Below are 14,086 nucleotides of genomic sequence, written 5' to 3' on the forward strand. Positions count from 1 at the left end.
AAGAGAAGAGAAGAGAAGAGAAGAGAAGAGAAGAGAAGAGAAGAGAAGAGAAGAGAAGAGAAGAGAAGAGAAGAGAAGAGAAGAGAAGAGAAGAGAAGAGAAGAGAAGAGAAGAGAAGAGAAGGAATAGCAAATGACAATAACAGGGAGAGCGAGAGTTGGAAAGGACGTGGGAGAAAAAGGGCAGGAGCAGGAGTTGGAAAATTGTCAAAAAGGTGAGGAAGAACAAGAGGAAGAGCTCAAGGGAAAAAGAGAGCAAGGAAAGATGCCCCAGGAGCGAGCAGGAGAGTTGGAGAGAGAACTTTTTGCCAAGCTGAGGCCGTGGCAGCACGTGCTGAGCGTGCCCAGGGCAGCAGCGGAGCGGGAACGTGCGGGGAGGGAGCCTGGAAGTTGGAGATAGCAGGGAAAGTCGGAGAGAGGAGGGGGAGAGAGACTGACAGAGGAGTGATTTACTACAGGAGGGGTGGCAGAAATTCCTGGGGATGATGTTCTCCATTAAGTAACAGCGCTATCAGAGCCAGGGAACCAACCCCTGCCTCTTCCAGGCACCCTGTTCCTGTCCACCCACACAGCCCATTCCATTATCTTGTCACGCTGTGCCGGGGCTGGCAACGGAGCTGGCTCAAGAGTAACCTGATTCTCCTCCCCCACACACACCCCAACGTTAAAAATATAAAATTATGTATTTCAGCCAACTCTGTTTCTAAGTCTGATTCACTGAGTTGGGCTCCCAAAGAGCTGTGCCAACACGGAGCAGGTGGGAACAACCAGGAGCTGGGAAAAGGGTCCTTCCTTCAAACAACTCCTCGTTGCACACTTGGCCTCTTCCAACAATTGCCCTCAAATTCTTCTGTGACTCCACACCTTGTGCAGGAACTTCCCCTCAGTTTGTCAGCACTTGTGACACACAGAGAACATCAGCAGGTTAAATGCTGGCCCACACCCCTCAGAGATGAAACAGGAAAACTGGTGTTATTTTTCACCTTTTTGCTTCTTCTTTATCCATTATTTCAAATTTGGCACGTGAGTGGTTTTGGGCAGAGCAAGGTAATTGTCACCAGCCCCAGGAAAGCATAGATGTGGTGGTGGAAGGAGAAAATGGTTAAGGGTGGAAGGAAAAGGGGGAGAAAACTCAAAATGTTGCTTGTGTTTTGCCCTGAATATGCTGCTCTTGCTGTGCTGCCCTTCAGCACCCTCAGAGCACTGAGATTCTGTCCCAGCCCAGGGTCTTATCTCACCCCACAAGGCAGAACTGATCTGGATGAAAGACAGATAATGAAGTCTTCTCCAATTCCCCCCAGATTTAAGAGGGTGGAGCAGCAGAAGGTCAAGAGTTTCAATCTTTATCCATCAGCTCCTGGCACTTTGTTCCCCTCCACTGCCACCTCTCCCCACGGTGTCCCAGGACTGTGACAAGTTTGATCAGCTGAAACTGGGAACACGTTATTGTAAAAGAGTCAACATTTAAGGCACTGAACCACTTTTCCCTCTAAAAATCCAACTAAACTCAAGAATAAGGAAGGGTGGGTTACACACCTGCTGACATTTGCACAGGTCCCACTCACTGTTCCCCAAACTATTCACTCTGCCAGGTCAGGTGGGAAGGGCTGGATCTTCTGGACTAATAGGATGGAGTTGTGGCTGCCCCATCCTTGGAATGTCCAAGGCCAGGTTGGACAGGGCTTGGAGCAACCTGAGATAGTGGAAAGTGTCCCCACCCACGGCAGGGGGTGGAATGAGATGATCTTTAAGGTCCCTTCCAACCCAAATCATGCCATGGTTCCCTGTTTCAATCATGCAAACTGGGCAAATCCCATATACACCTCCTTCCCCTTCCATATGAAAAAAGTTGTATAAATGTCATCAAATCAGAGCCTAAGAAATGTTTAAGGCAGGCCTGACACACAATTCTGCCTCTTTTAGATATTTTGCAGCACAGTCTTGACTTCCAGAGTCAAATGGTGTTTTATTCATTGCACAGATGCTTATCATGTGCAGCAGGAGGAGAGCACACAGGAAACAAAGCTACACAGCAAACACCAGCTATTCCACAAATGATACTATTTACCAAAATATTCCATCACTTTTCCCAAAACCGAGGGATGCAGATCAAATGGGGTAAGAGATTGCCTTAAAAAAAAATAACAACTTTTAATTTTCAAATTCCCCTCGGGAAAAACGAGTTCAAACTCCAAATCCCCCAAATTTCCAACCAAATCCTAAGTTCCTTGAGCAGACCTCTCTGTGTGGATGTGCTGAGTCACTCCCCAACGTTCAGAGCCTGGGAATATAAACTCCAGGCAAATGAGGCTGCAAATCCAAGGAGCATCCTGCTATTAAAGCCTCAGCCACCGAAACCCTCCCCCTGGGCTCCGCCCGCTGCGTCACCGCTGCCTTTGGGCTCTCACTTCCACCTTTTCCCTTTCATTCCCCTTGGTGAGGGACTTATTTATCCCATGAAAAGCAACATGAAGCTCTACAAAATGCCTAAAATCCCTGAATCCCCCCTCCCCATCCCAAAAAACTCAGTGTCGAAGGTCAGGCAGCCAAGGAGGTACAGAAAGTTTCGGTGGAGGGTTTTTCTCTCCGTTGGATCCCAATCACTGAAAAACTTTATTCTTGCACAAGAAGCTGGAAAAATCTCTTAGAATTTACTTGATTCAGGCACTAAAGTGTGACATGAAAAGTTATAAAACCCAACAGCAAGTGCAGGGTTGCACTTGGACAGTGAGCACTTACTAACTTCTTCCTAAAGATTATATATATATATATATATATTTACTCCAAGATGAAAGGTAGTTCAGACCACCAAAAGCAAGAGAGAATTTTCCCATTGAGTGCTCTAGTTTGGGATTTTTAATGGAAATAAAGTCAAATGTAACTCTACAGATTGAAAGGTTTACAACCTCTGGAATATAAACCAAACACATACACAAAGTTTTCTCAAACACACACACACAAAGTTGAGGTGTTTGGCACTGTCGAGCTGGGAGTTCAGAGGTTTCAGAACACACATGTTGACTAATATGAACCTTAGAAATTGCATTCTGGGCCCTCTGTGTGATTGCTGAAAACATACCTTGAGCTTCAGCCTCACCTCAAACCACAGAGCTCGGATTCTTTTGTTTTATGCAAATGAAAAAACACACCAAGATGAAAATTAACATTTGGTTTTTAAAGCAGCAGTAGGCCAGAGGAAGAAAATGAAAGCAAATCATAGAAAGAATCCTGCATCACTAATATTATTTTTTTTTTCAAATCTGGAAGTCTAAACATTAAACTCTCCATCCCATATTCGAACTCTTGTGCAGAAATAATCACATATTCTCACGTTGCAATAAAATGAGGTAGGAAGTACAAGACTCAAAATCTTAAAAGTGAGGCAAATAATAAGACCAAAATACTGGGTTTTAGCTATGAAGGCCTAAGATTGTACTTTTGAGGTAGAAATAGAAGTGATAAAGATATAAAAAATGAGGAATGACATAAGGAAGGTCAAATAACTCATAACAGACTTTGGAAACACACATTAAAGGACAGCAAATATAAGGCAGAGGAAATCTTTGTCACACACACAAAAGAAGTCTCTGATCTCAATCAGAACATGATTAAAATATATATATATATTTATTGAGAACTAAAAGTTATTATGTTGGACAGAAAGGGGGGAATGAAAAAGAGAGGGGAGGAAAAACCAACCCCAGCAAACCCTTCAGAATGTAAATCTCCCACGAACTTCCCAGCACCAGGAAAATATTGAATGGCATGAACAGCTCCAATTTGGCCTTTCCTTTATCTTCAGATTTTTTTAATAAGCGTTTAAAAGCTCCCTGAGATGATTTTTTTTTCTGCTGGGAACTCAGAGCCCCACACCCCGTGCACGCACCAAGCACAGGCTGAGCAGAGGTCACTGCTCATCTCCCAGCCCTTCCCAACACAAGGAACCACGTGCAGGAGCTGGCAGAGCTTCAGGAGACCTCGGAAAAATGTCACTTTGTCACATATGGACATTCCTCCCCTCACACACAAACACGGAGCTCAATGGGTGGCACCGCATCTTTCACGTTTTACTTCGTTACAACGTTAAACTGAAATGTTTTAAAATGCATCCCTTCAATTAAAGTGGCTTTTTTGTGAAGTTTTTGGCAACATTTTTGCAGGACAGGGTGATTTCCAGATCTATAGGCAGAACTTGTTTTCTCCTTTCTTGAAATAACTGGATGCTGGTTAAGAATATCCAGTAGAAAACCAGAATTAAATACCTGCTTTATGCAAGGGTAACACAACTATTATACAATAGTTACACAACTACATCTTTGGATTATAAAGAAGAGAAAAAAGTACTTTTTTTTTAAAACTAGACTTCAAAAGAGAGAACTTCACAACATCATAACTCGGCCAACTGGTTTTCCTTGCTTTATTAGCTTCTGCTACAAATTAAATGGGAATATTTTAGCAAAAGGGGGTTTTTTTGGTTTACAGCAATCAAATGAAGTGAAGGGGTACGAGACACCACTTTCAAATCCACATTTCGAAATTTAGGTCCCTTTCTAATGGTTCATTCACAAGAAAACATTAGATAAGTTTCTAGTCCTCATCATGTGAAGCAAAGTGGCCTCGGTTTCAGGAGGAGTCAGTGCAGGCAGGACCCACCAAGGCAGGGAAGGATCTTTGCTCCAGCTGCTTCCACCTGGGCAACTGCATTTCCCAAGGTTTCAACACCAAGCTCATAAAGTTTTAAAATGTTCACGCTGTGAACACGACTCTGGTTAATTTAAGTCCACAAAGATCCAGAAATGAATGTTTTGGTGGGTCACAAGACCCAAAGAAGGCTCACGTGGACCCTGTGCAGTCGTGGCCATGTGCTGTGTAAAATACAGGTGAAAATATCCCCAACCCAATCCTATAAGGACAGGAGAGCAACTTCCTTGGAAGGACCACATCACACCTCCAGATTATTAGTTTTGAGACCTTCTGCCACAAAGCTTTTGTACAGTAAACTATCAAATTGCAGTAACTCACCCCCCTTTTTATTACAGGATCACAGAATACACTGAGTTGGAAGAGACCCCACCGGCATCATCGAATCCAACTCTTGCCAAACCACAAACACACATGGATTTCCCCAAGGCTGCAGAGGAGCACCTTAGGAATGGACAGGGATCTCCAAGTCATGATTGAACAGAGAAAGAAATAATACTTCATGTTGTACCTACAAACCAACACGGAAATCAGACCCCAGCAAAGGTCTCTGAGTGGTACAACTACTAAAACCAAGGAATTCTTATCCATGTCCTCATAAAAACTTCCCCTATGCAACACAGTATCTTCTGCTCTTTCCACAAGAATTTTTACCCATGTCCTTATAAAAACTGCACCTATAACACAGTATCTTCTACTCTTTCCACTGGAATTCTTACCCATGTCCTTATAAGAACTTCCCCTATAACACAGTATCTTCTCCTCTTTCCACTCAGCCTTCAACGTACCCGACTCATTTATGACACCATCTCTAGCAGAGAGAGTTCACACAAGGCACCAATTCACTTAGAAATGAAGCTTTATAATTAAGCTTTATGATTAGTAAATATATACTAAGCTTATTATAAATAATAAACCATCACAAGAAGTTTGAGGAGCTATGAGGGCCATTCAAAACAAAGGTGTAGTAACTGGGTAGTAACTGGGTAGTTCCTACTACCCCAGCACTGCATCTACTACTGATGTGGGGCAAAAAGCAGTTTAATTTGTAGCCTTAGAACAGAACTTGGCTTAGCAAAAGTTTAACAACTTAGACAGGGACAGTGGGATGGGATCGAGTGTGACAATGACACTGAGTTGTGTGGGGCAGTCACACCCTGCAGGGGAGGGATGGGGCATCCAGAGGGACCTGGACAGGCTGGAAAGGTGGGAATGTGCAAAACTTAGGAAGTTCAGCAAGGCCAAGTGCAAGGTCCTGCAATGCCAAGCACAAAGACAGGCTGGGAGGAGGTGGATGGAGAGCAGCCCCGGGGAGGAGGATGGGGGGTGATGGTTGATGAGAAGCTCAACATGTGAGTTCAGAGCCCAGAACCCCCCGTGCCCTGGGCTGATCCCCCAGTGTGGGCAGAGTGAGGGGGGATTGTGCCCCTCTGCCCCCTCAGGTGAGACCCCCCTGCAGAGCTGCTCCAGCCCTGGGGAACAGCCCAGCAAGGACATGGAGCTGCTGGAGAGAGTCCAAGAGGATCCCAGGATTGGAGCAGCTCTGCTGGGAGGAAAGGCTGGGAGAGCTGGGATTGTTCAGCCTGGAGAAGAGAAGGGTCCAGAGAGACCTGAGAGCCCCTTCCAGTGCCTAAAGGGGCTCCAAGGGAGCTGGAGAAGGACTTGGGACAAGGGATGGAGTGACAGGACGAGGGGGAATGGCTTCAAAGTGACAGAGAGTAGGGTTAGATTAAATATTAGGAAGAAATCCTTCCCTGTGAGGGTGGGGAGGCCCTGGTACAGGTTGCCCAGAGAAGCTGTGGCTGCCCCTGGATCCCTGGAAGTGTCCAAGGCCAGGCTGGATGGAGCTCTGAGCAACCTGGGATAATGGAAGGTGTCTCTGCCCATAGCAGGGGGTTGGAACTGGGTGATCTTTAAGGTCCCTTCCAACCCAAACCATTCTGTGACCTATAAAAAAATCTGATTTTACTGGAAAGGCAGAGATCCACACGTGCAGTCACACATTAAGCATTTACAGAAATGCTCATTTTCCTGCACAGGGCCTGCCATAAAACCCCAGTTTCTGAAGGCACACTGTGACATTGGCAGGAAAGTCACCCCGAGTACAAGAGCACAGAGTTCCAACTTAGGAACATCTGACCATGGTGAAAAATGGGCATTAAGCTGTTATTCCACAACACTCCCCTGGTATTTGTAGCATTTACGAGGAACTTCTACAGAAAGGAAAACTACCAAGATCTTCATGCAACAATCACTTCTTGTCAAATGAACAAAGAAATCAATATATTTCAAACACTGACTCTGTCACACCGTTAAATTAATGCTGAATTATCCACAAGTTGGAAAGAATAACAACAAAGAAGCCAGAATGAGACATGATCCAGGAAAGTTACTGTGCTTCCAGTATCACTCAGATTTTCAAAGTGGGTACTGGAGACTGATTTGTCATAATCACACACATAATGTCTGTGGTTCATTATAAATCCTGTTAAAAATATTTAAATACAAGAATATATCTAGGTATATATTTATAAGTAGGTAAAAAGCTGAATTACAACTGGACAGACCAAAGAGAGTGTTTGGTGTGAGGAAATTCAGTGTCCAGGCAAATACAGAGCTGAGGGATCACCAACACATTCCCTTCCCTCCCTGACAATATTTCTCTCTTCTTTTTACCCCTTCCTTGAGTTTTAACAGCAAACTGGTATCATGGACACAAAATTATTCCCTCTCCAAAGTGGATGCTGCATGTCCCAACTGGATCCTCAGCAATGGGCCAACTGGCAAAGCAAATGAGGAGTTATTACCAATTTATGGAGTTCACAGAAGCACAAATTATGATTTGAACACATACAGGGAAACAGGATTTTGAAGGAAACGTGTCCAAAAAAACCAATGAACAACAGGGTTTTGGGACACCAAGATTTAAAAGTTTTACTGGCAAGTTCAATTTAATCATTAAAATGTATTTTGTCAACTACTCATTCTACTAATTTGATTTTTTTTGTTCTCAGTAACTCATCAAAACTCCCTCTAAATTTTTTCCCACTATATTTTGAAGGAATAACTCTGCCATCAGAAATCAATTTGTACATTTCCATCCCTCTCTTCCTTCACCATCCAAACAGTTACTAAAAAGAAAGAGGAAACTTTTCAACACAAAGAGGTATTAATGTATTATTAACTATTCCTTTAACTGACTCACAACACAGTCTATTTTTATTTGCCTCTGGGGGAAAAGGAAAAGAGGGGGAAAAAAAAAAAAAGAAAAACAGAAGGGCTTGGAACTTTATGTAACACATCAATTGAAAGGTTGGTTTCTCACAGCTGGAACAAAACTGGCCCTTAATGGAGTTAATTTTACTTTCATTTACTGGGTTTCACTTTCAGGTATTTGGTGCTACTCAGAGCCTGGAAACTTTGCAAGGAGTATGTTTACAAATAAGTGCCAGCTTGTGTTATTCCAATTACAGCACCGTTCCCCTGCTTTTCCAAAATGCCACATTCAGGGCTGGAATGCAGCTGATTTTGTCTTGTGCAGGGGGATTGAAGGAGCTGCTGCCCAGATTTGGGAGGCTCCAGAGTATTCCCACTGGATGGACACAAGCTGGGAGCTGTGTCCTGCATTTCCCCAGCCCTGCAGTGGGGATTCTCCCTGAAAATCCCATTCTGGGGTGAATAAGGAGATGATAAAGTCATATTTTCATAGTGGGGGAGTACAAAGCAGAGCCCTGTTCTGAGGGACTGAAATCCATTGGTACCAGCAAAAGCAGGGAAGTTATTTTTCCAGTCAGGCTTGGATAAAACACAACCACGTGCAGAATTTTACCTTCCTTCCCCCAAAAGGGGAAAAGATGGATAAAAAAAAATCGGGCAATCATTGCAATTCTATTCTGCATTGTGTCACCTTGAAGAGGCAGCACCAGATAACTCTACATAAAGTTTCTGTGGTGTTTTGGAACCATCCATGGACTACAGTTCCCATAACCCTCCTCCTGAAGGACCCATGGAGGTGAGGAAGGAAAAGCAGAGTATTCCCCTTCTCTGGATTATGTTTTTCACCTCTCACAAGAAAGGCAGTTTGCTCAGAGAGGTTTTTTTTGGTATTATTTCAAATAGTCTTAGAGCAATAAAGAAGTCTCACTGCATAAACATCAGACTTCTTGAAGTCTGAGCAGCCAAAAAGTTATTACATAATTTTTTTTTAAACAGATATTTCTTACCAACCTCTTGATAAAAAAAAAAAAGAGATGAAACTGTAAACTTAACAAATAATCTTTTGTACTGGGTTATAAAGACAAAAGCAGCAGTTCTCTGTAAATAATCCTATTCTACAACAACAGATCTATTTACAAAAGGATTTCAGAAGTTATACAAGTCTCCCGTGCTCCCTCAAAACAAAGGTATCAGAAAGTTTTTGCCTTCACTTTGGAGAACAGCTCCTCAAATGGCATTAAAAATTACCATTTAAAGGCTGAACATACAGCAGGCTGCAATTCTTACTCAGAAACATGAACTGGAACAACAACTTTCAACCTGCAGTCCCACAGCCAGGGCTAAAACCACCTGAAATAGAGAGGTCTTAAGAGGAATGCCCAAAAGATAATCTAATTATAGCAACACAAATTGCCTCTTTTTTGGTACTGGTAGGTTCTAGTCTTCGAACCACCACCCATTGGAGCTCAGATGAAGCTGTAAAATGCCATCGTGGCAAAGAAAGGTTCAGTTTTTGAGTGTGTAACTCATCTCCTCACATCCCATCCGAGCAGGTGGTCCAGTTTCAAGCATGATTTTAAGCTGTGGCACATGTCAGCAAATATGTCCTAATTAAATGGCACTTCAGGAGCTCAGACAAGGCACAGTTTTTCCTGGACACCAGTGGGGTTGTGCTACTTTGGTTAAACTATCAACCAGTTTGCAGGAGTCGCTCAGGGCCATCAGGTGCTGATTCCCAGCCCACACAATCCCCCAGACCCCAAAAACTGAGAAATTCCCGGTGCCTGCCTCGTTATTTCCCACAAGGAAGAGAATCCTGCCCATAAATCCACCCTGGAACAGAGAACTCTTGGCTGCTATTAGGTAAAATTATCCCTGTTGTGGCTTCTCTGTCACTGTCCAACGTGGGGGAGGGGATTCCAATGACAAGTCCTAAATCCACCCAAGTATTGATGCAGGAACTGTAACAGTTCCTGCTCCTGTAACAAACCTCTGAGCCTGGAAACAATATTAAACTATTGTCCTCTTGCCCTCCCGGTTCAAGAAATCCCTGCTTTTTATTCAGTTTTGAACAAGATACACTTGCTTTACCCGAGGAACACTGCAAAGCCATGAATTAAACTCAATAAGCTTCATAAACTCGGAGAGAATTTTTAATTTGCAGCAGAAAATGTAAATTTAACACTTCACACACATATTCGACTTCAGACTGCAAATAAAAACAGTCTAGTTCTAAATAATTCATGTAAGCCAAAAACATGAAGCGTAGCCTACAAAAGTATCTATATATACACACAGCAAATATATATAGATAATAGTTAACAAATACTAGCTCAGAGTTATTTCCAGTGTTATTATTCTAATTCTATAAAGTATAATTAATTTTCCAAAAATATCCAACCTACACAGGTTGGGGGAGGGGGGACACGGAGAAAAAAAGAGAAACAAGTTTACCAAAACTTTTTAGGGCTACAGACTATTCCAAGGAGGGAAGGCAAATTCTGCTTGGCTACAGGCAGGGAATTAAATACTACCAGAAACTAAATCTTTGCTTATTTATCACCAGATATCATCTGTGTATTCTTCAACTCGACACACCTCTTCTTAAGGAAAATGTAAGGAAATACCAACAAGGTAATAAAAAAAGTTGTGGACTTGTACAAATCCAGACCCCCATGATACTAAATCCACCTAAGTCTGACTGTAGGAACCCCCTGGCAAAAGTTAACAGGACACTCTAATTCAGATTAAAGCGGGATGGTTGTCAAAAACACGCTTTTTGATTTATTTTGTAGTCAGATATTCTGCCTTTGTTAATTTTCAATAACAATAAATGTTTATTTCCCCCGTGACTGGGGAGTAATAGGAGAACTAAGTAAGAGCAGCAATGTAGATACATGATCAAAGAACCCTTATGTGGTCCTTGGCCGGGCTGAACCCAAAACTTCAAAGCTGACCGAGATTCAAAAACGCACCAATTTCGAAATTTCGAAATACAGGACTTTTTAATTGCGTTTTGTGATTCCTTGGCGGCGGGAGGGAACTGTGGCCGCTCCAGAGGAGCACCCAGCCTACCCGAGGAGGGCTCCAATCCCTCCAGCCACACAAAGCTCAGCCCCACCAGGGCTGCGACCAGCTATTAAAACATGGAATCCCAGAATCACCGAGCCTGGAAAAGCCCTCCAAGATCATCCAGTCCACCCTGTGCCCCATCCCCACCGTGTCACCCGGCCCGGAGCACCGAGCGCCGCGTCCAGTCGGCTCCTTGGACACCCCCAGGGATGGGGACTCCGCCACCCTTCCCCGGGAAGCGCCGGTGTGTCCCTGTGCCGGTGTGTCCCTGCGTGTCCCTGTGTGTCCCTGTGCTATTCCCAACGCTGCTCCCTCCTCCTCCTCCTCCCCACCCCCCACCGGCGGGATGACAGGCACCTCGCTCAGGTAACTCCTCGCCCATCTCCCCCTCCACGCTGCCCACCTGCCCCCCTCGCAGGTGCCGGGCCATCCCAACCCTGCCCTACAACAGGTGATGCTCCAAGTCCCGCCGCCCTCCCCGCGGCCGGCCCGGCCCGAGCCCTCGCACCCGCCCACCGCAGGGCGTTGCGCATAACACCGAGCGGCTCCGGGCGAGCTCCCCTTCCTCCACCGCCGCTCCCAAGGCCCGGGAAGGCAGAGCCGCGCCGGGAGCGGGGAAAGGCCGCGGGGAGCGCAGGGGCGGGCGGGGATGGCTCCCGCTCTAAGATGGCAGCGGAGCGCTGCGGCCCCTCCGCCGCGGGCCCGGGCGAGGCGGCCCCGGCTCGTCCCGCGGTGCGGCGTCTCACTCACCCGAGCGGCGGCTTCTCCCGGGGCGAGGCCTCCTCCCTTGGCGGGGCGAGCGGCCCGGGCGCGTCCTCCCGCTCTTCCCCCCCCCCGGGGGCCTCGGCGGCGGCGGCGCCTCCTCCTCCTCCCTCGGGCCGCGGCGGTGGCCGCGGAGGGAAGGGGGGCGCGGGCGGCCCGGCGGGTCCCCGGCCGGGCTCTGGGTGTTCGCTGCCCTCACAAAATGGCGCGCGGTCCAAACCTGCGCAGCGCCCGGCGGCGGCTCGGCCTCGCCTCGGCTCGGCTGCGATCGGCGGCCTGAGCCCCGGCCGGGAGCGCGGGGACAGCGGCGGGGGGAGCGGGAGGAGCGGGAGGAGGAGGAGAGGAGGAGGAGGAGGAGAGGAGGAGGAGGAGGGGATGGGGGGAAGCGCAGCGCCGTACCGAGCCCCCGGGAACTCCTCGCTCCCTCCCTCCCTCCCCCGCCTGCCAGCCGCTACCTCCTCCCCCTCCCTCCCTCCCCGCCCGCTCCTCCTTCCCCTTCCCTCCCTCTCGCCCTCCCTCCTTCCTCACGAACCGGCTCCGCTTCCCGCACCGCCGCCGCCTCAGTCCCGTCCGCGCATCCCCGGCGGGACCCTCAGAGCGCACTTTTTTTTTTTTTTGCGTCCCTTTCTTTTTCCTTTTCCTTTCGCGGTTGGAGGTCGAAACAAGGAGAAAGCGCAAAAAAAAAAGAGAAATTAAAAAATAATAAAACAAGAAACCCCGCGATTCTGGCGGGAAAAGACAGCGCTTCGGTGGTTTTTTCTTTTTTTTTTTTAATTATTACTTTTTTTTTTTTAAATTTAAAAAAAAACCCCAACTGACAAAATGGCGGCGGGGCGAACCTGTTGCCATGGCAACTGTCAATCACCCGCGGCCGGGCGGGAGACGGCGCTGACGTGGGGAGGGAAGGGCGGGCGCTGCTCGCCATGGCAACGGCTCCTTCCCCATTCCCCCCCCCCTCCTTTCCCCCTTATTCCATCCCTATTCCCGATCCATCCGCGCCCGCCCTCCGGCGTGTGACGGTGTCGGCGGCGCTGCGGGCCGGGATGGCCCCGGCGGGGCGGGGAAGGGGAGCGGCCGCCATTCCCGGTGAGGGGACCCCGCCGGGTGAGGCGCCGCCGGCCCCCGCCCGCAGGGGGCGCCGGAGCCGCGGCGGCCGCTTGAGGCGAGGCCGAGCCCGCCGGGGCTTCCCGCCCGCCCGGCGTGAGGGGAGGGACCGGCCGGGCTCGGCCCCTCCGAAAACAGGCGTATTCCCCAAAAACCAGTTTGAAAACGCAGTAAGAGGAGCCCGCTGTGGGAGCCTCGAGTTCCGGAGGGAAGGCGCCTTTCCGCTCGGAATTGCGTCCAGGGGTTTTTTTCTCCTCCCCCTTAGAAAAGGAGTTTAAAAATGCGCTAAAATTAGCCCGGTGCGGGAGCCTCGGGCTGCTGAGGACAGGCTTCCCCCTCCTGAGGGAAGACTCCTCTCCCCTTAGAATTGCATCCAGGGGTCTTTCTCCTCCCCCTCAGAAAATCAACGTATTCCCCCCCCAAAAAAAAACCAATTTAAAAAATGCACTGTAAGTTTCCCGGTGTGGGAGCCTCGGGCTTCTAAGGACAGGCTCCTTTCCCTCCTGAGGGAAGGCTCCTTTCCCCTCGGAATTGCGTCCAGGGGTCTTTCTCATCCCCCTCAGAAAATAAATGTATTTCCCTAAAGACATGTTGGGTTTGAGAGCCGCGAGATTCTGAGGGAAAGCTCCTTTCCCCTCAGAATTTTCGTCCAGGGGTCTTTCTCATCCCCCTCAGAAAAGGAGTTTAAAACTGCGCTAAAATAAGCCCAATGTGGGAGCCTCAGGCTGCCGAGGACAGGCTCCTTTCCCCTCGGAATTGCATCCAGGGGTCTTAATCCTCCCTCTCAGAAAATCAATATATTCCCCATTAAAAAAAAAAAAAAATTAGAAAATGCACTAGAAGTTTCCCGAGGTGGGAGCCTTGGGCTGCTAAGGACAGGATCCTTCTCTTGAGGGAAGGCTCCTCTCCCCTTGGAATTCCATCCAGGGGTCTTTCTCATACCTCTCAGAAAATAAATGTGTTTCCCCAGAAACATGTTGGGTTTGGGAGCCTGGAGCTGACGAGGGAAGGCTCCTTTCCCCTAGGAATTGTGTCCAGGGATCTTTCTCATCCCCTTCTGAAAATAAATGTATTCCCAAAAAAATGCACTAAAAAATTATCCTGGTGTGGGAGCCTCGAGCTCCTGAGGGAAGGCTCCTTTCCCCTTGGAATTGCCAGGTCGGTGCCACCAACCTAAATCTGTGACAGGGTTTTTTAAAATTTTTTATTTTTTATTTTTTATTTTTTTTCTG

General features: G+C 47.3%; 1 protein-coding gene across 3 annotated transcripts in view; it reads right to left on the reverse strand.

Annotated features, from left to right (window-relative positions):
* The window catches only part of DYRK1A (dual specificity tyrosine phosphorylation regulated kinase 1A), a 74,062-nt gene extending 61,588 nt beyond the window's left edge, over positions 1-12,474 (reverse strand). The window contains exon 1 of one of the 3 annotated variants that reach the window (XM_027701754.1): positions 11,739-12,237. The gene's annotated coding sequence lies outside the window, so the exon portion shown is untranslated. Of the gene's footprint in view, positions 1-11,738; positions 12,238-12,282 lie in introns of those variants that run through there. The other 2 variants (XM_027701753.1, XM_027701752.1) reach the window with 2 other exon arrangements.
* Positions 12,475-14,086: the final 1,612 nt, after the last annotated feature.

The sequence above is a fragment of the Neopelma chrysocephalum genome, unplaced genomic scaffold (assembly GCF_003984885.1).
Source record: "Neopelma chrysocephalum unplaced genomic scaffold, ASM398488v2 Primary Assembly neopelma1_166, whole genome shotgun sequence".
In the NCBI taxonomy this organism is placed as follows: domain Eukaryota; kingdom Metazoa; phylum Chordata; class Aves; order Passeriformes; family Pipridae; genus Neopelma; species Neopelma chrysocephalum.